At 42.4% G+C, this 26,089-nt stretch overlaps 1 long non-coding RNA gene across 1 annotated transcript in view; it reads right to left on the bottom strand.

Moving 5' to 3' along the window:
* Positions 1-241: 241 nt before the first annotated feature.
* Positions 242-26,089, bottom strand: part of LOC117042926 — a 136,979-nt gene continuing 111,131 nt past the window's right edge. Inside the window, exon 3 of the long non-coding RNA XR_004426115.1 lies at positions 242-394. This is a non-coding gene — a long non-coding RNA (uncharacterized LOC117042926). The remainder of the gene's footprint in view (positions 395-26,089) is intronic.

Raw genomic sequence — 26,089 nt, 5'->3', positions numbered from 1 at the left:
TTGCTGGCAATCAAGTCTCACTGCGTTCAGTGGGACTTTCTTACTGGAACCCTAAGACAATGGACTTCCACCAAGCCTATTCTTCTAGGTCCCAAGCCCTAGTCTTTAGTTCCCAAACTCTTATTTCAGCCTGCAAACACATCACAAATTGACCAGGTAATGTCTTCCCCATGATAATGAAAAATCTGTAACTTCTCCATGTTAAACACTTATTGAAGGCACACAAACCATACAAGGGACAGGCGGGAGATGGGTTTCCAGAATACAAGTTTCATTCATTATATCAGTTTCATTCAGCTTCTGAAGAAGTGACTTTCAGTATTTAAATGGATAATTCAGTCTCCAGCATAGCTTAGCAGGGAGCCATCCTCAGCAGGGATGGATGCAGGGACTCCTGAAATGACAAAGGCCACTGCTCAAAATTTCTAACTAAAGCTTGAGCCCGTCTTAGATTGACAGCCCTGACAAAGTCCTTTATGCTACAAGCCTGACATGCACTACCAGCTACCCAAGAGTTCCAAACCAAACTCTTGCTGAAACAATGCTCCGAGAGCAATATATGGAGGAAGACCTGGGATTTCTTTATACTCATTAATACATTTCAGCATTAACCATTTTATGTGGAAGGCAATAGCCTATTAGGTTTGTGAGATACGGTATTAAATAGGTAACCCAGGAGCTACTGAAATTTTAACAGGATAAAATTAACAGCACATGAAACAAGAAATCCACAGCACACTTATGTATGTTGCCCTTTCTTGCATGCAGTTTTGTTAATTTTCCATCAATGGTATGAAACTAATGAGCTAGGCTTTGCTAAAGTTACAAAAGCCTTACTTGAATAAGGCAATCTGATACCCATCTCAGTGGCAGAACATGGTGGAGAAAGACACAGGTGTCATCAATTCTCTGCAAGTGTCTTCAGTTTATAAGCAGTTGAAGGCAGGAGGAAACATCCAGAGGTATTGGTATCCAATACCAAGAGAGCTGTGTCCACTGTCAACCTACTTTGGCCCCTGCTGAATTGTTTGAATTCTCTTGCCCTTGGAGAATGGAGATGGGTAGCAAGCAGTGGGAGAATGAAACCCTTTGAACAATGTTTTAAATGGTCAAACCCACCGTTCCATGCATTGAATGAACATGCCACACACCATACATCACAAGGCTATTTATCTACCTAGCCAGCAGCTACCAACGTCTTTATCTTTGTTTTCTATCTCTCACAGCATGACATTCATAGGGCCATTTCATGGGGGGGGGGCAAAATAGATTCTTAAATTAGCTAGTAAGAGCATCAACATTTTGCTATAAATAAGTAATAAAACCAAAAGAGAATCGATTGCTCCTCCGGATGTTCTGAGAACAAATAAGACATATAGGGAGGCCGACTCTGTCCAGAAAGATAGATTAGGATTCAAAATTTCATTTTCTTTTCCCTTTCTTTTTTAACTAGAAACACTTTTCAAGAAGATATTTTTAGTGTGCCTTGGGGGGAGGGAGAGTGGGGAAACAAGCCTCAATAGGAAGAATTAAAATTAGTTGGGCAGTAATAAATGCCAACCCCAAAGTGGTATAGCTGTCAAAAACCCAGATTGTCCTAGGCTGGAAAGCTGGTCTATTTCTGTATCATGGGAGAGCTCCCTGATCTCTCTTTCTCTCTGCAGCTTTGACACAACCCTGACTTATGGAAGGGATTATCCCTTCCTATCAAAAAAGGAAAGCTGCAGAGCAGACACCCGTCTATTCTTCCAAAGCAATGAGCCTGAAAGGCTTCTTTTCAGCCAAGCTCCCATTACCAGCTGCCCTACAGTGAGAAAGCTAAACTCTACATAAGGCTTGTGTCAGGCCACTGAAGGATCTGGGGCTTGAGGATGGAAGACAGGTGAAGTGTGTGCTGGCGGGTGTGAGGGGGCGGGGAGAGAAGAAGCCTGCAACAGACTATGGAAGTGCTAATCCTATTTAGCACATACAGTATATATTACCAAGGAACGTGTGTGTGTGTGTGTGTGTGTGTATGGTGATTCGGGTGGGGTGGGGTGGGGTGGGGGAAAGGGAAGCTGAGAAACAGCAACAATGACACAAAGCCATTCACAAGTGGCTTGCAGTGTCAAAAAGGTGACACAGTCTGCTTCTGGCTTGACTCCAGATGCTTAATTCATATTAAAATAAAAGCATCCTATGCAAGTAGCCAACCATCCCTCTGACAGCTTGTTTCTATTCAGTAACTTCCACTAGGACCCACCACAGCCTGTTTTCTATCGCTACAGCGACAATTTGAAGCAAGTTGGCCAGATCCGCCAACGCAATGTGTGGGAATACGTTTTTGGGACTTCCCGCGCTTTTCTGCCTCACAAAAACCTTCCGCGCAATGCACGGAAGAAAAGGAGATCCGGCTAGCAACTGCTGCCTGGATCACTCCGCGCTTGCAACAAAGCGCGCCAGGAAGCCTTTTAGTAACGGCCGGAAGCAGTTTCCCGCCCGGAAACACAGCCAAATGCAATGTTATGATTGGTTTATGTTAATGCTATGACGTTGTTCAGTTTATCAATAAATGGCCCCTACTCTCTGTAGCGTTGTGTAGAGTGCGCGAGACAAGCAAAGAGAGAACAAGTGATGCAAGACAAGCACAGAGAGAAAGCGAAAGAGAAACCAACGCACAGAGTAGCAGTTGGGAGAGCGCAACTCCACCATTGACTGCAGTCTCTTATTTCTTATTTTTATTTTTATTTGGCCGCTTCTTCACTTTTGGCCGCACCTTTTTGCTCTGCTTATCCTTTCCTCTTCGGAACCTTCAGAAACCTTCAGAAACCTTTGTAACGAACAACTTCTCACGACCTTCAGCTAAACCTCATAACCAGCGGACCCATCATAACCAGTGGGAGCAGGCACTCCAGAATTACTGGTTATCCCAGAAGTTGGTTATCCCCACAGCAATGTTTCCATGTAACATCAGGCCATTTAAATAATGCTTCAGTGGCAGCACTTGGTGGATTGTGCCCAGTTTCTGAAATTCTCTGAGTTCTAGGCCCAATAGACAAAATAAAAAATGACAAATCTCCAGGTCAAAGAACTCAAAGATGTGAAATTGCTGTTCTTATAAGAAAGCATTGCATTCCCCCTGCCTGCCTGCCTGCCCCCAGGATCCAGGAGTAGGGGTGGGATCCTGGAAATTACAGACTGGTTATATTAATCCTGAGCGCACAACCCCAGAGTCGTCTGCGACTTGACCTAACAGTCAAGGGTACCTTTACCTTTTTGAAAACTGGTGGAAGGTATTGTTAAAGATAAAATAGCCAACCGTAAAGAAACAGCATTGCTAAAGCAAAACCAACATGGCTTCTGCAAGGGCACGGCCGTTCCCATAAACCTATTAGAGCTATTTGAGAGTGTTAGCAAGCATATAGATAGAGGTGATCTGGGTGACATTCTGTACTTGAAACAAAATCGAAAATTCTTTCTAGTAGCACCTTAGAGACCAACTGAGTTTGTTCCTGGTATGAGCTTTCGTGTGCATGCACACTTCTTCAGATTCTGTATCTGAAGAAGTGTGCATGCACACGAAAGCTCATACCAGGAACAAACTCAGTTGGTCTCTAAGGTGCTACTAGAAAGAATTTTCGATTTTGTTTTGACTATGGCAGACCAACACGGCTACCCACCTGTATTCTGTACTTGGGTTTTGAAAAAGCTTTCAGCAAAGTATATCACCAAAGAGGTAAGCTTAGAGGTCCTCTTGTGGATCAGGAACTGGTTAAGTAACAGGAAGCAAAGAGTAGGAATAAATGGACAGTCGTTTGAATGGAGAGAAGCAGAAAGTCGAGTTTGCCAAGGATTCGTCTTGGGACCTGTGCTTTTTAACTTATTGATAAATTATCTAGAGTTAGGAGTTAGGTGGCCACATTTGCTGATGATAGTAAATTCTTCACGGTCATTAAAATAAAAAGAGATCCAGAAGAACCTTCCAAACTGAGTGAATGGGTAGTAAAATGGCCAATGTAAGTGTGAAGTGATGCATGTTGTGGCAAAATAATAATAATAATATTTTCACATATATGCTCATACGGAATGAACAGGCAATGACTGACGAGGAGTGACATCCTGGGTTTGTAGTGAATAGTTGGATGAAGATGTCAAACCAGCGTGCAAAAGCAGTGAAAAGAGCAAGTTCCATGCTAGGGATTGTTAGGAAAGGAATTGGAAACAAAACTCCTGATATCATAATGCCATTATACAAAACTATGATGTGGCCATATTTGGAACACTGTGGACAGTTCTGGTTGCCTTATCTCAAAAAGGGTATTATAGAGTTGCACCACAGTCTGACTGGGGCTGATGGGAGTTGCTCCACTATCCAAAAGATCCTGATTAACTCATTAATCAGTCCTCTGTCTATCTTGAGCCTATGTGGCTGTGGGTTTTATTTTTTTAACTGTCCAAAGCAAACTTTGCACTAGATTTCTATGAACTTAAACTAAATGTGTAGTTTAGTATGTGTCTACAGCCTCAAGCCTCTTCTGTTGTGCAGTTTACACTGCTGAGTAAAGTGTGCTCAAGCCTGCAAGCTTGAGTCACTGATGGATGTCGGAGTAGAGGTCGATGGATCTCCGCAGCGGCAAGGCTGAGGGGAGACGCTCCAGCTGGGGCTAAGTCAGCTGGCCTTTCAACCCCCCAATTCCGACAATGAAACCCCGTTAAATTTCTTCTGGACCTTTAAGGGGGGAAACCTTAAAAGTCTTATTGGTGAACAGTTTGCAACTATAATGATAAATACTGATAGGTCAAGTTTATTGTTGAATATATAATTTTTATAAATTTTATATTATATTAATATCTTATATTAATGTGTTACTTTTTGCCAGTTAGATGACTCACATGTTTGTTTAATTTCTAGCTTTTGGGCAATTTAAATTAAAACAAACACAAATAAAAACATTTTGGCTTGTTGTCACAAATCCTTCACACAGAAAAAAGATTGGCAACTTTAAAGGGACGTGAAGCCCACATTTATTTTAAATTACAGGGAGATCAAAGGCTAGCAGGGGCAAGTGATTTGAAATGCATAAGGAATCTCAGGCCATGGATCTTCTCTTCCCCGCACCCCTAAAACTACAAGATGTATTTTGGACAAACCACTTGACTGCTAATGAACCACAAACACGGCTCCTTAATTTGCATTCAGTACCAGAAGAGACCAGCTTCTAATGAGCACTGCTGGTCACCCTTCCACAGCTGCTGAAAGGCGCTTGCTATTCCTCGGGGGAAGCCGCGACTGGGTAAATCCTCAGGCTTTGGATGGCAAATCACATTGTGCTACATACCTCTGGCTCCCGTTTCCATCAGCGATGCTCTTGCATTCTGCCTGCCATCTCCATAGGAATCAAAAGGGCAGCAGGGGTCCTCAGATCCCCATACTGTACACACAGAGAGATTTTAATCCAATTATGCAGCTTCTGCTCAGCAAGAGATGCTCCCTCCTGCTCTTCCCCTCCCCCCTTTCTCCATTTGCTTTCAATAAAGAAGCTTAATTTGTTTGGGAACTTTCCAGAGCTACAGAATCAGCCCTTGACCAAGAGAAAGCAGCAAATCATGGTATGTGTTTAAGTGATGGGGTGGAAATAGCATTGTGATTTCATCCTCCCCCACCAGAAAATTAAAAAAATTAAACCTTATTAAGCAAACTGTATTTCAAAAGAGGCCTCGATTATTCATATAGATAAAGACTCTACATAGCATGTCTCTTTAAAAAATAATAATGAAAAAGCCTAGTAATGGACAGTGCAATCCCATATGCATCTACTTAGAAATAAGTCCCACTGAGTGCAATGGAGCTTACTCCTAGATAAGTGGGTGTAGGATTGCAGCCATAGGCACCAAGAGAGCCCATGAAGCATTGATTTTGTTACATAACAGAATTAGAAATGCCAATCTTGCACCTGCTTTCTTAAGCTTGAACAGATAATGTGTACTCATCATAAAAACCATTAAGGAAGCTCCCTTTTGTTGCCAAGATCCTGTTATATTTAAAGTGTTATATGTAACATGCACACGTGCTCAAAAAAGTAAGGGATCCTCAAGATAAATGGATCTTCTGCTTTCCCTTGAGGACTAGCATGTAGGTAAATGGTGGCTCCATCCCTATTGAAAGGGGATATTTACCACATTTTACATGCTGGATTTTAGGTTATTCCACCTAACAGAATATCCAAAAAGAGGTCTTCAAGAGGTGCTTTTGTGGATTGCATCCTCAGTAGGAATGAGGGAGAAATCTGATTCAGTCCACATTTAAAGATGAATCTACCTAGTTTGAGCCATTCTGAGAAATGGAGCACCTTCAAACTTTGAATTTCACACTTCAAGGAATGTGAATGCAGTTCTTCAGCCAAGTAATGTGTACAGAAATACATGTAACTGGGGGAAAATGTGCATAAAAATCCAGGTGTTAGTGACACCTATGTAACAAAAAAAAAAATTCTATTAGGAGAAATTGCTTTGCAAAAATGTGCATCTTAAGGAAAACTGCATACCATCCTGTGTATATTAGTGCTAGATGTACTAAAATGCTTGTGTATTTTCAAGAGGACTTTTAAATGAAATATTTCAAACTGATGTGGAAATGTGGAGAACAGAACTTTAGACTGAAAACATGAGAACATGATGTAAATGGAAAATGATTTTCCCATACCTAATCCTTAGTTGTCATGAGACTTGGCTCCTGGCTATTTATTAAAGCAACTGTTGAAGGAGAAATGGGTTGAACATCCACCAGTGTTGCTCAGCACGTGGTAAGGGTTCCATTGGCAGACTAGGGAGAGAAGCAATTTTCATCAATTTCCCCTTCCCTTTGCACCTCTCTAAATTTTGACAATTCCCAAAAAGAGGATCCCCAAAAAGAGCAGATTTAGGGGCATGAGGGTGCTGGGGGGGAAGGTAAATTGCCAAAACTTGCTTCCCTCCCCATTCTGCCAACAAAAGACTTACCATCATCTGAGTGATGCTGCTGGATACAACCCAATATATATTTCATACGTGTTAGTTTAACAATTTTGGAAATGAAACAGTTATTTTAAAATGGATTGCCCAAGTTTTACAGCTTACTTCATTTTAATTGCTCATTGTGCAGAGGGACAGAGCATTAGTTGTTTGGAGCAATTTTGCCATACAACTTCTCAAAGTACAGACAATTTTTGTACTGCCATTAGAGCAATAAATGCTTTCACTGCCTCCAACTCTGTAAATCCCTAAACATCACAAAAAGCTATGAGTTTCTCCTGCAAGAGATTAGAGATGGGACTTTTGTAGGTCACAACTGGGAACACTAAGAAGAGGTTTTCTACCATTTGCTTACTTTTTTCCTTTTCTCTTTTAATAGTTATTTTTGAGAAATGGATATCCTGAAAGAGGGGGAGAAAGACAGCAAGAATGTACCGGTAATCAGTTTTCACTATGAAGACCTGCTTCTTTTATTTCAGAAATTTTTTTGAGTTCCTATCAATGAAAAAGGTGTGATATAAACAAATAAAATAGTAGTAGTGGTGGCGGTAGTAGTAGTAGTAGTAGTAGTAATGCTAATAATAATAATAATAATAATAATAATAATAATAATAATAATAATAATAATATCTTGGAGATAATTTCAAGTGATTAATTGTTTTTAAAAAACAAAAAAACCCTTATACCTGCAACCAGAAGGCAATAAAGACCATGCAACAATTCATGGGCATGTATCTTTAAATGTTTATCTGCATTTGTGGCATATTATATATAAATGATATATTTACTCTAATGTAATGCACACCTTTTTTGGCCAAATTACATCACAAAAATTAGGGTGCGCATTAGATTCAAGTGAATACAGTATGTAGTGATTACACTGCCTGTTATATACAGGTCCAGGTAGGTAGCCGTGTTGGTCTGCCATAGTCAAAACAAAATAAAATAAAAAATTCCTTCCAGTAGCACCTTACTTAGAGACCAACTAAGTTTGTTCTCGGTATGAGCTTTCGTGTGCATGCACACTTCTTCAGATACAGATGTTATATACAGGGTGAGTTTTTTTTTTTTTAAAGAGGCCCCGTGGAACATGCATACTCTGTATCCATGGGGCCTCTTTTAAAGGACTCACCCTGTATATGTGTGTGTGCGTGTGTGCGCATGCACGCATGAGCGCAAAGAACAATTCTAAAAATATGGGTGTTGGCCCTCAGAATATTTCAAAAGAAATTAGCCATTTTGCTGGGTTTCAAATTCTTTTTCTTAGGCATGGAAAATGGAAGCTTGCATCAAAGTTGAAGGCTAAAAGGCAAACAGCATGCTATCATAGACTCCCATCAAGCTTTTCCCTTCTCACCATAATACATAGGAGGACTTCTTATATGAATTTCCCACAGCTTCCTTTTCGTAATTCATTGGTTAGTTCGTTGTGGGAAATGCAAGGAAGGAGCCACAAGACCAACTCCTTACTCTACAGTAGCCTGACCAGCAATCAGCTCAGATGGGCGGCAGATGGGGCTGGTGAGATGCTGCAAGCTTTCAGACTCCTCCCAATGGCTTATAAGGAGGAGTTGTGGAAGCCAGAGAGAAGTCAGAGACAACCAACCAAGCAACTACCCTGAATCTAGATGGGTACAGCAACCAGTAGGGAGAGGTTATCTGAGCTATCTTCTCCCCCTGCCTCTGTGTTTTCTTACTTCTGTCTGGCAATAAAATGGTGGATCTGCCCAGTGACTGTCTCCACAAGAGTCAAGAGCTGCTGATTCCTACCTGCCTTGGAGCAGGGGAGGTTGGGACAATTGAAACTATGGTGGTCGTGCATAGTGGGAAGAGATGCAAATGAACTGAAGCTAAAAACTAAGTTCTCAGAGCTAGACTAGAATTCAGAAAGAGTGGAGCCCAGGACAGACTGAACAACAAAATACAGGGGGAAACCTTTAATCTCTTAGTTTGATATGACATTGTTATGTCAAGTATTCCTTGCATTGCATTTTCTCTTTTCTCCTCCCCCTCCAACATGTGATTTATTTCAGCTACCCATGATGTGATGTTATCATCTTGTGCCTCTTCACCCTTTTTTTCTTACTCGCCACAATAGTTTCCATGTCTGTAGACACGACATTGCTTCCCCACCCACCAGTGACAGCCGGTATCGGAGAGAGAGTGGATGGGGAAGAAACAACATTATGCCTTGGAAAAATAGAATTAAATGTTTCAAGGAGAAAGGGGAGATATCAAGGAGAACAGGGAGATGTCATTCTCCAACCACCACCGCATATCTGTCATAACATGTAGTTTGGCCTTTACGATTAAGCTAGTGAAATGTAGAGATGTTAGAGTGTTGGACTTGGACCAAGAAGATCAGGGTGCTCCTACTCAGCGACAAAGCTCACTGTTGGCCGGCCACTGTCTCACAACCTAACCTACCTCACAGGAGCATTGTGACTTGAGGATGATTGGGCAACCATATTAAGGACATACCGGTATGCAGGCCAAAAACAAACCATTTGTCTGTTAGCTAGCACTGCCACCGGTGTCATGTCTGCCTGTCCTTTGAGTAGTCCACATAAGTACAGTCCAAGTTGGGGCCTGCCAGAAACCAGCGATTTCAAAGGTTTTCTGAATCGCTGTGGACGAACATTCCTTTCAAGAACCTCTGTGTGTATACCTGTTTTTTTTCCACGTCTTGTTTTGCTTTCCATGGAAACAGCTTTCCTCATTTTGGCAGGAAGAGGAAAGGAGGATGTTGCCCACAGGGTCTTACTGTTCAGTCCTGTTTCCCATTGGTGAAAAGATTGGTTAACAATCTTTTAAAGCAGGTATCTCACTCTATGACACGATAATTAACCATTATTCCTAGTCACTCTGTGGGTGTTTTGATATCCTCTTCCTGTTGCCTTACAGAACTAGATTCAGAAAGTGGCAGAATTCTCTGAGGACAGAAACACATATGTTGCTATTAACTCCAGTCAAGTCTAATCTTTTGGAAAAGAAAATATCTGCCCTTTTGAACACTGTTCTCGGGTTTTGAATCAGACACCTTTCTTCCCATACCACTGCTTCTTAAAGAGAAAGGCTCTTATGGTGTTGTATCAAAGCAAAAATGGTCCATAATTTAAAATGACAGCTATAAGGAGCCTCAGTATCCCTAATAGCATCATTAATTTCAAGGGGAAGCCTAAAGTGAGGTATTCTGTAACCTGATCTCTTCCAATAAATCTACCTTCAGAAATTCTCTTGAGCCCCAAAGCTTCAGGCTGCAAGAAAAGTGCATGGCCTCCCTTGCAGGTTTGGCATGGGGGGCTGAGGTGGGATGCCAATACCTGAGTGACAGCAGCAAGCACATATTAAAATAACAGCAATTTTAATGAGTAAGCTTGCATTTTTCATGTGGGCTTGTCTGCGCAATTTCATATCCCTGGTGAGCAATTTTCTGCCACTGGAGCTCTACTGCAGTTGCAAACCATTAATGGAATAATATTTTCATTGAGCCGCTCTGTATGAATGGGGCATTTAAAAAATGTATCCATTAATGGTGCTAGATATCAGTTATATGCTACCATTAAGGGTCTTGGAAATATTATTGCAAAGGTGGTTCTCCTCTGACATATCTTTTCTAGACCAGGGCTGAAGGGAAATGAAGTGAAAGCTCTATTTGTTTGGTTCTTTGTGAAGTTGAAATTTTAAAGGTTGACACTTCCCAATGCAAACATTCTCGTGTTTGGAGTTTAGAGGAGAACTCAGCCCCTTTGTAGAATTCACATTGTGGTTGCAGTTCTATTCCTGCTTCTTTGGGATTAAGCCCTATGGAGTTCAACAAAACTTAGTTTCAAGTGAACCAACAGATAAAATTATAGGATCTAAAACTGGGATTGCCTAAGATGCAGATATTGTCATGGAGCTTCTAAGTGACTGTCAGTCTGAACAAGAAACTTGTCACAGATATGGAAGTTCCAGTATGTGCACAAAATGTTGCATCCTAAAGCTGAACTACATGCATGCTCCTCTATACAAGAAAATTCTCCTTGGAAATTAAAAGGGAACTCTGCAGATACAGGAGCTCTGTGTGAACCTCCCTGTACTCATGATCTTCTGGGTCATAGGAACATAAGAAAAACCCTGCTGAATTAGCTCCCAAAGCTATCTATTTCAGCATCCTTTTTCCCACAGTGGTCAACTAGATGTGGTCAAAGCGAGTCATTCTTGTTTAATGCCACTGGTCTGGTTCCAGTTCCATTAAAACCACTAGTTAAATTTTTCAAATTCCTATTTACAAATACATCCTGCACCCCATAAATAATATCATGAGTTTACAGTCATTACTGTATGATGAAATTAACAAATTAGGAAATACTAGTGAACAATAATCAAATTTGAAATTAAGAAGCATAAAAATGGTAATGTATTTTAGCTTTAGCTGTAGTAAGTAGATATGGCTCAGACCCCCATTTGGTGCTTTGGAAAACATTTTCAGATACTTGATCTGAATTATCTTTGTCTTCCTTCCTCCCTTTCTGGCCCCCATTCACTACTGGGAAATCAAACAATGGCTACAGCATCTTTTATTTTTATTTTTCATTTCATTTCTATACCGCTTTATATTTTTAAGAAAAAATCTCAAAAATATTTTCCTTTTGGTAGAGGTGAATGAAAGTTCAAAGTGTGATAGGCCCTCTAGAACAGATAAATCCTGCCAAATCACAGATAAATAGGACCAGGGGCTTTTGTGCTGAGCACCTTTAAATTTTGATTACAGCTGTTCCTTGGTTTTCAAACAGCTTAGTTCTTGAACATTTTGGCTCCCAAACGCCACAAACCCGGAAGTGAGTGTTCTATTTTTGGAAGCTGAATGTCCGATGGGGATTCCGGTTGGCTGCAGGAGCTTCCTGCAGCCAATCAGAAGCCACACTTTGGTTTTCGAACGTTTTGGAAGTCGAACGGACTTCTGGAATGGATTCTGTTCGACTCCCAAGGATATGACTGGATTGTTGTTGTTGTTGTTGTTGTTGTTGTTGTTGTTGTTGTTGTTTTATTTAAAGGAAATAACAACTTTTTTCAGCCTGAGGGCCACATTGCCTTTCAGCCCAAGGGCCACATGCCAGGAGCCAAACACCTCTCTATTCTCCATCCTGTCAAGCAAGGCATTTTGTCAGGATTCAAGAACTAATGTCAGACAGACAAAATGCTCAAGAAGGGTGGAAAGCAGAGGCGGGGGGGGGGGGTGGCCTGGGGAAAGAGTGTAGCCTGCATGGTGGATGTGGTCTGGAAGGCCAGATAGAAAGACCCTGGGTGGGGGCGTTGGTTGGGGGACTTTATGGACGCCCAGCCTGAAGCTCTTCATCCCTGCTGTAAGAAGAAGATGGAAAGCCATGCTGTATCACTTCTTGCCTATCATTTCAAATGATCACGACACAACTTGCTCTTTTTCTTGTTGGTAAGAAAGTGTTGTCTTTCCCCCTCCACCTTTGCATATTTATAGCTGAGTAAGACAACATGCTAAGTCCATGCTTGCTTAATGTTTTCAAATGTTAAGGGCATAAGAAAGCAGCCTTATGGTGATTCAAACCACTGGCCCATCTAGGATAATATTGTCTACGCTGATTGGCAATGATTCTCAAGGGTTTCAGAAAGGAGTATTCTCCAGGCTTACCTGGAACATTTCTCTTGCAAACTATATGTGGTCTTCCACTGAACTACAAGAGCACAACTTAGCCTAAGCAGTCAGAACCTATTAATTTGCAGAACACTCCCTGGGAATTTTAGTACAGTAAATATCCAAGGTCCCTGTGAGTTGTAACCATGAAGACTTAAGAAAATGGAACCTTTGAAGAGCAGCACATTGGATCTGCCTTCCAATAGCCAATTTGGAAGGGGGTGGGGTGAGAATCCTCGTTTGTTTTTTGGCACCGTGTGTCGGCTTTTCTTTGTCAATAGTTGTAAGTGCATGTCTGGAGCCAAGTGCACCTTATTTGGCGACATAGAAGTGATTACTTCTTTATTTTAGTAGCAGACCCTAGAGGAGCATAACTGAGCTGAGATGAATTATGTGCAGAGCAATGGAAGTTTAATGAATAGAAGGCCAGTGGAATTCAATTGCTGTTGGCACATTAGCACACTTTTTCCTTTGCAAAGTAACTTGTATCATTTTCCGCACATTAAGGGTAAAAAGGGCCCCTTCCATGTTATTTAAGAAGTTTGCTCATTTGAAAAATATGCTTTATAGTTAAACCTGGGTCACTAAGGTGATCTCTCCTTCTCTCTCTCATACCTTGACACAAAATCCATATTCAGAATACCCTTTCTCCACCATGCACATGTATAGCATTATTTTTATTATTATGACTTCATTTCATTTGCACTCTAAAATGCATTTGAATAGAAATCAGGGAATGATAAGGCCCATGCTGATGGATGTGGATTTCAAAGCAAGAAGTGATTTTAAAAAAAACCACCTCAATTCACACATAAGAACAGCCCCCAGGCCTGAGGCTCCCCATCTCTACATTGAAGAATTACATTCAACATAACCAATAGCTTGAAAATCTGAGTGAACCCAATGGCTTGAAGAACCTGCTCGTCTGAATGTCATATCCATAAGAAACTATCATTGTCTATTTTGTTGTGTTTAAAATATATTGTAAACTACCTTGAGAACTTGGGTTAGTAGATGGGGCATAAATTCTCCTAAACGAGAGGAACAAAGCACAATGACACTTTACTGGAGGATGGTGAGCTTTGTTTCACTCACAAATACTCCAGAAAACCAAAGACTAGTTTGAAAGGTTCACACTAGCTTGTGGATCACTTGATAAGAATGTGTTTTACAGATTATACTGTTTAAGTAGAGGTGTATGTACAGGAGTACAGGTTTCATAATGTATTTTCAGGGGTCTCCAGGGAAATTTCTTTTCCCTGGTATGGGTTTGGGTTATCTTTGTTTCTAGAATGTATATGTGATGATTATGATTATTTTAACAATACTCCAAATAATAAACAATCAAGTGGCTTAATGTGTTTGCATAGAAAGGTGTTAATAAATAAACATCACTCCCCAATCTTGTGCCCTCTGGATATTTTGGACCATAAGTCCCAGCAGCAGCAGCCAATACTGGGAACTGTAGTCTAAAACATCTGGAGGGTACCAGGTAGGAGCAGGCTGATATAGAAAATGACCATCTTAGAGACTGTAAGTTGTGGATAAGCAAAGAACCTGTGGCAGGATAATATTGTGAGCAAATCTGAGGGAAAGATTTTGAAGGACAATTTTTGAAAGTAATTCAATAGGGCTCGGTTGTCACTAATTTTTGCAAGATGACAAACTTTGCTGCGCCCTTGGCTATTTTTACCAAACTTGGGATTCATTGTTCAGTCTGCCATACAAGTTTGTCAAAGACTTACACTCAGGCATATATATATATATATATATATATATATATATATATATATATATATATATGTGCTTCAATTATCTCCTCATGTTTTCATGATCGTTTTGATAATACAAAAATTAAAGTTGATGCCAATGATGTGATTCTCTTTGAGCTGTGATATGGCTGATAAAAACATACACACAGGAGGAAAAATGGGGTGATGGTAGAATGAATGGATGATTTGCCCCTGTGACTTAGTAAACAGAATTTGAAGAGAAACTGTTATATGAAATATTTTTCCTTACAGTGAAGAGTAAAATAAATTAAGTTAATGATAATATTTATGCTATTCTGATATTTATGTCATTGTTACATTTAACTCTTCCATATTGTTTTCTTACTTATATACTGATAGCAGCCACTGGCCTCACCTCACCCACCAAATTCCCATGTGCTTCCTGCAAGCACAAACTGCTCTACATATTTTTTGGCCCTCAAGTCTACACCACACTGATTTGCCTACACATTGAGATGTGTGTCAGAATCACATTCCAGTGTGGATGAGAATGTGCATTCCATAAAAACTAATGCAGCATGGCTAAAGCAGCTGAATTTGAAAACGTGTAGGAATAGTCAAGAACACCTCTCTAATGGAACCAGAAAACACGTTCTCTAGCAGAAAAGAGTTTTAAGGCGTAGCTAGATGTTACGCATGGAGAATGCACAGCTGCCGTTAAACCTTATCTGCCTTGTGTGGTTCCCAGGTAACATTTACTAAAATGTGAGGTCATTGCATTCAGCGACCCTCACCCCCTGGAAGCAGCAGACAATGAAATGCAGCAGAGATAGAAAAATGTTGCACACACTGAGGTCCAGCGTCGAGGGCCTTCTGGCGGTTCCCTAACTGCGAGAAGTGAGGTTACAGGGAACCAGGCAGAGGGCCTTCTTGATAGTGACACCCGCCCTGTGGAATGCCCTCACATCAGATGTGAAGGAAATAAACAACTATCTAACTTTTAGAAGACATCTGAAGGCAGCCCTGTTTAGGGGACTTTTAATGTTTGATGTTTTATCATGTTTTAATATTCAGTTGGGAGCCACCCAGAGTGGTTGGGGAAACTCAGTCAGATGGGTGGGGTTTAAATAAATTATTATTATTATTATTATTATTATTATTATTATTATTATTATTACTACTACTACTACTATTATTATTACAATAACATCACAGATCCTCACATAATATATAGCTAGGCCTTATACTGCTGCCATCACCAAATCACTGAGCAAGTGCTTGGAACTTTACAGTTTCACGTGTGTCAGACAATTCAGCAGTGGTAGCAGTACCTTTGGTTTTTCTTCTTACGGTATTTCTAGAAATTATTTCTACTGGAGGCTGGGTTGCATTATTTTGGGTACTTTGGCAAGGAAATAACAGGGAATGAGTACTGTGTGGCACGGGCAGCTAATTAAGTACTTATTTGAAGAATTAGGAAAGCCAAACTTGTGAATATTGGAGAAAGGTGGGAAGACCATTTTCAGACAACCATTGTCCATTCTTAAGGAATCTATAACTTAAGGCGTCTATAACTGAGCATTTGTAAAAATGGTTTACCTTCACAGCTATGCAATGGAACGTTAGAAGAGATGATGATGATCTCACTCCAGATAAAACACTTGGACCAATAAGAACCATGGAGTCAAGAGAGCTGCCAAGATGGCTGAAAGTACCATTCTGGGCCTTAAGTACTGTCAAAATGCTTCTCTTTCCCTCCTCCCACACACTCATCTCACTTCATTATGAGCAGCCCAAAGAGCTGTCATGGACTCTCTTAACACATACACACACCACTCCCCAGAGCTTGGTAACTACCTTGCATTGTCTCTTTGATAGGCATGTAAGAAACAAATGAGGAGGAGGAGATGCCTGAAGGGTCCATTAACATTGTTAGGTTAGATGCGCTGACAATAAGTCGATTCTTTTTGACATGACTGTCGCAGTAATGAAGGTATGTTTCTCAACGACTCTCCTTAATATAAGATAAGATATGGATGGCCCGTGTTTTTCCTCTGACACACGTCCAGTATATCAAAGGGTGGCAGAAGAAAAGGTTTGCTTATTGACACACTAATAGGAGATAAAAGTTTAAGATTAATAGCAATGCTGCCTTTGTCTGTCCCGTTTCGTTTGGTGGGTCCTCCAGAGAATGGAAAATTCACTGCTCTGGCTTCTGAAAAGCAAAGGGAATAGAGAAGAGAAGAGGGGTGCGTGGAGGCCACAGTAAAAGGTCCTCCTTCCCCCCAGAGTATAGGGGAAAGGCATACAGAAGGAAAACGTGTGTCTTCCTGAATGTCATGCTATGTTCCATTCTCCTTCTATGACTGGTATTTAGATGGGCTTTTTGTAAAGAAGGAGCATGGCACAAGAATGGCTGAGGACTTTGTGTACATGCACTGCCAGGTAAGCATAGTTTTTCCTCCCCCTGTGTTAAACCCAAAATGAAAGCAATAAATGGGTTGTTATATAGCCTTAGAGGTCGAACAAGAGCTATAGCCTTGGGATTAAAAGAGGTGCTGCTATTGCATTTCTCTTCTATAACCTCTTTCCCCATGCCTTAGGCACAGGCATCCAGACACCAAATGATCTATTTTTTCCAACAGTGTGGGAAATATAATGTATGCTTCAATATGTCTGTGGGTCTAAGAGACTTATGAGAGGGGCAAAGCTTCATGTTATGTCCCTGTGCATGGGGGGAAGGGACCCTCTGAGATAACAGGCTTGAGATTTCCCTGTCAGCACTGACCGAAGCTGTTCCATTCTGGGGATTGAACCTGGGACCTTACGCATGGAAGGCAGACACTCTGCCACTGAGCTATGTCCATGCCTGCCAAGAAAACCACAGATCTTAGGCTCTTACTCTGGGATTTTCTAAACTACTAGCAGACAGTCTCCAAGTAACCTTGGAGTCCACCTGTCCTCTCCTGATTCCTTGTTTGCCCCAACCTTGAAGCGCACAGCATAAGCAGTGAATCTCAGGAGAGATATAGCTTGGGGTGTTCTACAATAACCCATCAAATTCCAACATTCACACTTATGAGGCTTCAAAACAAAGGAGGTAGGAAGTGGGAGAGGATAGGATACAGGAAAATAAAGTATAAACTTAGCATCCAGCTTTATCTAAAGCAAGCATGTTAAAAGGTGCCACACTAATGCTGGGAACAGCATGGATCTTCTGAGTGGCATAAGACCTTGGAACGGACTAGCCTGCAATTACTCAGGGTCCTCTTGAATCCCGGCTAGAATCAAAACATGGATCTATTATAAACTTTATACCACCCAAGAAGTCACTAAGATATACTGCTAAGTTGTAAACCTACAGGACCAAAATTAATTATCATAACTATAAATGACCTGCTTCCAGAGACAAGCCTCCAGGGTGGCGGCCACTGGAAATCAATCAAGGTGGTTTTGGAGTTGCTTAGCAACATCAAGATGATTGGGCAAGTCCCCTAATAATTTCAGCTGCATAAATATTTGCATCTGCTGATTATGATTTTTATGCTATCGATTTTCATTAGCAAGATCCCTTGCAATCCACCTTCCCTCTCAGAAACACTTTGCCTTTTAATAGACACACAAAGCCATAGCACATAGCAGCTCATGAATGGATATGATAATACCTCAAAAGCAGATATGAACATATTGGATTATACAAGCTTATGCTAAGACATATTTGATCAGCTTTGTATATTGTAATCATCATCATCATCACCCACTTCTACATTGGGTGTAATCCTATTTGCCTCACACCTTCCCTAGGAACTCAAGAAAACTTTCTATTCCCCAGACCTAATTTCTCCCTCTTTTTCAGAGAGAATTCAGGGCTCTTCACATAAATTATCCAAGTGATCCTTGCAATAGGAGTTGTTAGGCTAGTCTGCTGCATCAGGCCAAAGATCCATCTAGTCCAGCCTCCAGTTTCTTGCAGTGGCCAATCTCATGCTGCTGGTAAGCCCACAATTAGGACAGGAGGACAATATTCTTCAACTGCTCTTGCCACTTCCCAGCAAGCGGCGTTCAGAGGTATACACTTCTGAACCTGGAACCAGCAATCATGTCTAAAGGAATTCCCTGGAGTGGTCTACACACCATAAATTAGCTCAATATTGTCTGATAAGGTGCTTTAGCTAGGGCGGGGGTCAGCAACCTGCGGCTCCGGAGCCGCATGCGGCTCTTTTACACGGCTTCCGGGGCTCCGGGGCGGATACGCCCGCCCACTTCTCAGCTGGCAGCAACCGCCCTCCAGCTGGCCAGCGGCCCGCCCTCCGGAGGCTGAGGGCGCTGCTCAGGGGCGTACCCAGGATCACCTGGCCTTGAACAGTGGGGCAGCGGGGCTCGGAGGCGGTGGGGACGCAGTAGAGGTGGTGCAGCTCAGCCGAGGGCTCTGGCGGGGAGCGCGCCTGAGGCCGCGCACGCTCCTTCGGGAAGAGATGGAGCTGGGCGAGCGGGAGGGGGAACTTTGAAGACCCCGCCTCCGCCTCCGAAGCAGGCGCCCATGGGAGAGGCTGCCCCCCGAGCTTGCCTGGCAGGACCAACCCTGCCCAGCTCCGGGAGTCTTCCTAGCGTGGGAGGCGGCCTTGGGGCGGACAGGGGAGCTCCGGGGTCGGCGGGTATGTGGGACCCCGCGGCATCCAGAGGCAGCTGGGAGACGGGACGGGATGGGGGCAGGAAGGGGGCCTTCAGACGCGCCCCCGCACGGGCACTGGAGGCCAGGACTCCTCGGCTGGGTCGTGGGACCGCGGGGGAGGGCTGGCTGCGGTTCCTCTCGGAAGGCTGCTGGCTGCTGCGTCGAGGCGATGACGAGGTAGGCAGCTGCGGGCTGGGCCAGGGGCGGCGGGTGGCGGGCGAGGGGGGAAGCCCTCTTTTTAAAAATGGTCGAGGAAGCGGCGCCTGTTTCCCTGCCGCTGCCTCCTTCGCTCCTGGTTCCGCTCGCAGCCTCAGACCGCGCTCTCGCGGGCGCGCGTCTCTCTCCGCCCCGGAGCAAGGCCGGGACGTTTTGCAGTTTTTCCTCTGTCCTGAGTGTGTGTTAGGGGAGCCTTGACAAAGCACCTGTTGGCGTGGAAGAGAGGAGTCCTAACTTGGATCTGTGTTCATGTGCAAAATCTATCGCCATTGTCATTAAGGGGGCAGGGAACTCCCCTAAAAAGGTTTGAACACTACGAACTACTACAGCCACCTGTATGCAAGTCAGCACAAACATCACAGGCTTCTCTGGTGCAATTCTGTGCTTTATTTAGCAAGAGAGGAGGTTGGAAGAGGTGAACATAGCCTCTGGTCTGGAATATTAAGGGTAAAAGACACTAAGATTATTGTAAAAGCCAGCAGTCTTCAATAAGACATGGGACAAACATTTAACACAAGTGTGCAGTTGAGGACTCATTTTTTAAAAAAAACAACAACAAATCAAATATTTGTATGCTGTTGCAACCCACCTTGGATCAGGCTGTGACCTGGTAGTGGTCCCCAGGGTGGATAAAAATGAATGATTTTTTTTATAAAAAATATGGATTTTTTTTATTTAAATCGGATTTTTTTATTTAAATCGGATTTTTTTAAATTTAAATCGGATTTTTAAAAATAAAATGCAGTGTTATATTTGTTTTAAATGTCGCAATGGTTTTGCAGCTCCCAGGTTTTTTTTTCCCTTCGGAAATGGGTCCAAGTGGCTCTTTTGGTCTTAAAGGTTGCAGACCCCTGAGCTAGGGTGTTTGAATCTACTGCCAGTCAATTTCATTGGGTGACCTTGAATTCTGTTGTCTTGGGGTGGGGAGAAAGAATATGTAACTACTGAAGACACTTTTGTTTAAGAAGGCTTTCCACGAAGTCATATTTTGGACTATTAATTCTACAATGGTAGAAATGATTTTATAGCTTTTAGTTTTTGAATCCATGATTTATCTTATTTTTATCTTCTTGTGCGTTGCTTTGGTAGCTGTGAAGTGATTTATAAATCTGCAAATAAATGAACAACACTAGTTCTGCCCACTTTCTTCACAATATGCATAATTTTATAAACCTTTACGATGTACACCCTTTCTGACATTATTTTTGTTCCTACACGCAGTAACTCCAAATGCTTTGGTGTTCCAATTCCTTGGTCATTTTGGTTGCCTATTTCTGGAAGTTCCATTGTAAGAACTGTCCATTTCCATTTACTCCTACATTTATTTTGTTGTGTAGAGTTCTCCTGCCCTACTTTTTAGTCCCAAAGGGCTGTCACAGCTGCCTACAAAAGATTTGCACAAAACGTTCTCATTTAAGTGTAGTATCAGGAACATAAAGGACATGATGTCCATATGGTGCCAGGTTTATCCAGTCAGCAAGCCCACTAAGGACCTCGTAGGCAAGGGATTGGGGCCGGGAAGCCGGAACTCTCTCAGCTCATGATGGAGGCATGTCTACATAGCGCTTCCTGTTCTTTAAGCAATCAGTGATCCGTAAGAGGAACTATCTTCCTATCCCATGGCTGCGAAAAATAATAATTAAACAGACTTCTTTTTTAGTTCAATTCATAGTGCTTTTTCAGGAGATGACTGCAACAAAGCAAAGTCAATCCACAGATATTCACATGCACAAGAAAATATGAATAAACAAAGAGAAATGTGAGCACTTAAAGCCCGTTATCAATCTTGTTTTTATATAAATCATGGGAACTTTTATATTTACTTGATGCTTTATAAGCATCTAAATGTGTGTAGCACTTGACGGAGCATGGAGAGTGGTGTGCAGCAGAAATATTCGTTGTAGATATCATGGCATGCCTCATCCATAATAAGATTTTTTCCAGATGCTTCTGAAAATTGCTGGATGGAAAAAATCTTGCTTTAAACTAGTACATAATGATTTCCCTTATTTATTGCCTTCAGTTTCCTTTCCATTTTGGCGAAAAGAGACTAAAGTTTTTCTTCTCAATCCAGGTTCTGAGAACATGTATGCGTGCATGAATGTAACACATCCGTGGATATAAGGAAGCATTTTAAAACAGGGGTAGCCGACATGGCATCCACCAGATGTTGCTGGACTACCATTCCCATCATGCCTCTCCATTAGCCACACTGATGGGCAACATCTGGAAGGCAGCACATTGGATACCGCCACCCTTTCAGAATTCTGCAAAGCCTTGTTTATCTAGACCTCTCTGGCCTGGATCTTTCAACATACAGTACATCTCTTAAATAAATCTATTGCTTTCTGCCTTGACAGTCCTTGACAACAGGTTCACCTAACCTCTTACTTCCTAAGCTGAGCAGAGCTCACTGGACGCTTACAGAATTTTACCCGAGAAATAATATAATAATCTCCTAGTATTGTTGATTGCTTGGGGATTCAGAAAGGTTTGTCAAACACCAAGCAGACCACAGTGTAGGGCTGGAGAATTGTTTTCGGCTTGGTGAGGTATAAAATGTGCAGGGCAGACTTGCTATACTGGTTCATAGGACCAACAATACAACAGTTCGCTAGCAAGATCAACATTCTGCTCCATTCTTTTGCATGAAATAAATAAGTCGGTTAGTTTCTGAGGACAAGTTCCTTCCAATCCAGCTTCACATGACTTCTTTTTGAAGAAATGCCTTCAGTTGGCTTCTAATCCCCCACAACTTTAAGCAAGAGTCTTGCTTAATAGAATTTATGATACTAAAATGATGCTACATTCTAGCATTATAGGGGGAATCAGGGCATTAAAGAATTCCCCATAGCACCAATTTGCTGCCCTTGTAGAACAATGGTAGAATCTTAGTCATCTTTACCAGAGCTGTGAACTTGGCTTTGCGCCAAAGAGGCTAATTTCCAACTTCCTTGCTCGTGTTTTCTTTTTTCCTGGTTCAGCGTCAGAAGGTTCCTTTAAAGCCCAAAAATCTAGGTGGGTAATGGGCTGCGAGAAGCTAGCATTATTTATTTTCATGAAGTCTAATGTAGGCATATCTGACTACCAGCTTCTTCTGCTCATCTGCCAAGCCCATGCCCCTTGCTCAGGATGCCTCACTGTGCTATAGAGATTGATCTTCTCCACAGTGACTTCACCACTCCACAACATAAAGAACAAGGAGTGGGAGAAGAACCTGCAAGGGCCACAGAAGATGGCAGAAATTATGCACAACCACAGCTAACACATCCATCACCTTCCAGAACCATGAAGTGGGGAAGAAATGCCTTCAAGCAGAGAGCCCTGTCCTGAGAGCCCAGCAGACTAGTCTCTATCCATCACACTGCTGAAGGAGGAAACATGTGAGCCTTGTTGGCTCCATGACTGAAGCACCCTACTCCTTGCCACTAGAAACCAACCACACTGGCAGTTAAATCTTCCTTTGGCACTGGTAATGGGACAGCATTGCCCAGTGTACCAGAGGACAGCAACCAGCCAGTTTAGGGAATACAGTGGTGCCTCGCTAGATGAAAATAATTCATTCTGCGAGTATTTTCGTCTAGCGATTTTTTCGTCTAGCGAAGCACCAATGCAAATCGCGGTTTTCGCTAGACAAAAAAAAAAAATGTCTTGCGAGGCAGCCCCATTGACAAATTCGTCTTGCGGGGCAGCCTTCCGCTAGACAAATGCCTTCGTCTAGCAAGTTTTTCATCTAGCGAGGCATTCGTCTAGCGGGGCACCACTGTACAGTGGTACCTCTGGTTAAGAACTTAATTCATTCCAGAGGTCCGTTCTTAACCTGAAATTGTTCTTAACCTGAGGCATGCTTTCGCTAATGGGGCCTCCCACTGCCGCTGCATCGCTGGCGCGCGATTTCAGTTCTTATCCTGGGGCAAAGTTCTTAACCTGGAGCAACTACTTCCTGGTTAGCGGAGTTTGTAACCCAAAGTGTGTGTAACCCGAGGTACCACTGTACAGGGCAGGCCTAGTTGAACACATAGGCTATGTACACACTAAATACACTTTCCCTCAAAGAATTGCAGGCACTGTTATTTACCCTTCCCAGAGTTGCAATTCCCAGTAACCCTTAACAAACTACAAAGCCCAGAATTCTTTGAGGCGGGAAATGTGCTTGGGATGTGCTTTATATGTATATTGTGTACATAGTCCAAGATCTATCCTTCAACACCTCACCACTATTCCATGCCATCCTAGCAACTGCTGCCCAAAGTGGCCATTTTACTCTGCCAGATTGGCCATGGGGGGAGGGAACAGTGGGAACGAAGCTTTCCCTCAGTGAGGACTTCCCTCTTGGTAAATATGTGTAGGGTTGCCTAAGGCTGTGATCCAAAGGGCAATAGCTCAGTGGCAGAGCACGTGCTTTGCATGCAAGATGTCCCAGGTTCAATCCATGAAATCTCCAAGTAGAACTGGTGAAGAGTGAAACCTTGGAGAGCTGCTGCCAATCAGTGTAGACAGTACTGATCTGGGTGGACCAATGGTCTGTCTCAGTATAAGGCAGCTTCCTAGGTTCCTATGCATAGCTACTAGAAAGGAAGTTCCATGGAACTGAGCGAGACTTACTGCTGAATAAATCTGTTTGGAATTTGGCCATAAAAGTGCTGTGTAAATGATTAATATTAAAAACAGTCCACCCCTTTTATTTGCAGTAACACAGTTCCCTGTGTGCATGGTGGGGGGAAATAACAGTGAGCATAATGAAAGCGTGACACATTTGGAAGGATAAATCGTCACAGACTGGCTCAGTAATGGATTTCTGACACAATCCTGGCACTCATCCATAAAAACCGGACCAGGTCAAAGATTCAGTTTTCTGTGATATATTTTCTTTTCCAAAATATTTATGTACATGGTAGTAAATCATGTCATGGCCCATTGCATGAGCATCGCAACATGTTTAGCGTAGCATTTGCCTGTACAGTGGTACCTCTAGTTATGAACTTAATTCGTTCCGGAGGTCCGTTCTTAACCCGAAACCGTTCTTAACCTGAGGTACCACTTTAGCCAATGGGGCCTCCCACTGCCACCGCGCCGCCACTGCGCTATTTCTGTTCTCATCCTGAGGTAAAGTTCTTAACCCAAGGTACTACTTCCAGGTTAGCGGAGTCTGTAACCTGAAGCATTTGTAACCGATGCGTTTGTAACCCGAGGTACCAATGTAAGCTGAAGTTCAGAAAGGATCAGTTTATGGAGTTGTAACCTGGCGAAAGCTTTTCCTAGGTTGTACACTTCAGAATGAGGACTTGCTTGTGTGAACTCCGAACCTGTAGAAACTTGCATGTCAGGAAGAAGTGTTTGGTCATTCCCTGGCACACTTTTTTAGATGTCCCAATAGCCTTGCTGGTGGGGGAAGCACTCAAATTTGCACCACCCACCCACCCTACATACCCCCTCCCTCTACAGCCTTAAGTGGTACATCTCAGGAACAGCTTTGTCAGTTGTATGTTTGCGCTAGGATTTCTGCTGCACCTTTCCACCCTCTAAAGAGCATCGTGAAAAATAAACAGAACACAAACCTCACTTTTATCAACACAGCAAATGAGGAGTTATTGAAAATATACTAGAGGAAAAGGAAATCATATGCAAGTCAGGCCAAACTTGAATGATTCTGCTGAATTGACTGAAAGTATTCTCGCAAATGGAGAACTACAGTATTAAAGTCATAACCCCTGCAAACAAATAACCTTCCCATCCCCAAAGTTAAGTATCTTTGGGAAAACCAGTTAACCTAAACAGAGGGTTGGCTGTCAAATTCCTCGTGGTACTTGAAAAGGCCTTCTAGGATCTGAGCTGCCTCTCCGGCCACTCAAATCCTTGCCAGTCATTTTGGCATTTTACAGGGCAGAGCCCTGGCTAATGACTGACGAAAGAATGTTGCTATTTCTTTTTAAATATTTTTGACAAGCAACGTCAGGGCAGAGTTCAGAGTGGTTTCAGATTCCCACAACAACAATGAGGCTCTGCACTTTCCCAAACACTTGCACATTTCCTTAGAAACAGGTGACAGACATCTGTGAAGCTGATCTCAGAGCTGGAGCGGGCCTGGCCTCACATGCTCAGTTGTGGGTGTTCTGCTCTGACAACAGTGAGAAGGATATCGTTTAAATATTTCCAGACTCTACAGCATTTCCCGCCCCCCAAGTGTAACTGGGTGTGGGAAGAGGTCAACTTACTAAGGAACAGAATATGCATGCAGAGGAAAATCAAAGTTATTTGAACTCAATAGTTATGTAAAGCCTGACGTAGGGTACGCTTAAAGGGTTATCTGGAGCCTATGCAACATCCCATCTATTATTCAGCACATTAAAATTAATCAAGCACAGAAAATCGTTTGTCAGGTGGTATATGGGAGCTCCACACACTTAATGTGAACAACTTCCAGAGGACTAGCTAGGGTCAGTTTGCTACAGAAAAAAGGTTTGTCTTTTCCCTTGGATGTCACAGTAAACCATGGTTTACTTTTATGGGAATAAGCCTGGCCCCCTTTGCATTTACATGCTCCCCCCTCATCCTGCAGTGCTGCATGAATGGAGGAGTTCAGAAGCTTCAGATTCCATTTTTAATTGACTGCCCATTGTCATTTCATCCAAATACAACAAACCTTAAGTATGGTTTGTTTAAAGCAAGCCAACTTCAAACAGTAGGTTATGAAACAAACCATAGCCATTGCTTAGGGTAGGGAACCTGTAGCTCTCTAGATGTTGTTAGATTCCTACTCCCATCAGCCCTAGTCAACATGATCAAGGGTCAAGGGTGATTGCAGTTGTAGTCTAGAAACATCTG

This window comes from Lacerta agilis, chromosome 2 (genome assembly GCF_009819535.1).
Source record: "Lacerta agilis isolate rLacAgi1 chromosome 2, rLacAgi1.pri, whole genome shotgun sequence".
In the NCBI taxonomy this organism is placed as follows: domain Eukaryota; kingdom Metazoa; phylum Chordata; class Lepidosauria; order Squamata; family Lacertidae; genus Lacerta; species Lacerta agilis.
Note: the sequence above shows the minus strand (reverse complement) of the source record. Positions and strands in the feature narration are given on the sequence as shown.